Below are 560 nucleotides of genomic sequence, written 5' to 3'. Positions count from 1 at the left end.
TTAAAGCAGGGTCAGTAGTTGTGTCTTTGAAACAGTGACTTGCATCATTTAAATCTATCTATCCTACATTCACTCCGGTTGTCTTTTACTCGAGAGACCGTGAATGCCAAATCTGGTCCTTTTTTTTTTTTTTTTTTTTTTTAAATAGCTGATATGTTTACTGTATGTTCATGCAATGTTGGAGTAGAGATTGTGTAGGAGGGAAAAGGGAACGTGGGAGAGACGAGCGAAGAGGAGGGAGAACTGCTATTGAGGCTATGTTAGTGTGTGTGAGTGTGTGTGTGTGTTGTTTTCTTCCCTGTAGTGCAATTAATACTCATACCTAGAAGTACAAAAAGAAAAGAAATTGTTAAATGAGTTGTACCACGATTACAACACAAGTAAAAAAAAAAAAAAAATCAAATCGAATTGTGTTTTTATTTTTCAAAAACTCATTTACATTTTCAGCCATTCAGAAGTCATGAGCTCATCTACTTCTCTGAGAAAAGAGGAACAAATTCTCTGTGCACGGGTTTCTAACTGATTTGCAACTTATCCATCTACCAGTGCCCCCCCCCCCG

This window comes from Seriola lalandi, unplaced genomic scaffold, assembly GCF_002814215.2.
Source record: "Seriola lalandi dorsalis isolate HSWRI2012SDOR001 ecotype SW California unplaced genomic scaffold, Sedor1 jcf7180002054476, whole genome shotgun sequence".
In the NCBI taxonomy this organism is placed as follows: domain Eukaryota; kingdom Metazoa; phylum Chordata; class Actinopteri; order Carangiformes; family Carangidae; genus Seriola; species Seriola lalandi.
Note: the sequence above shows the minus strand (reverse complement) of the source record.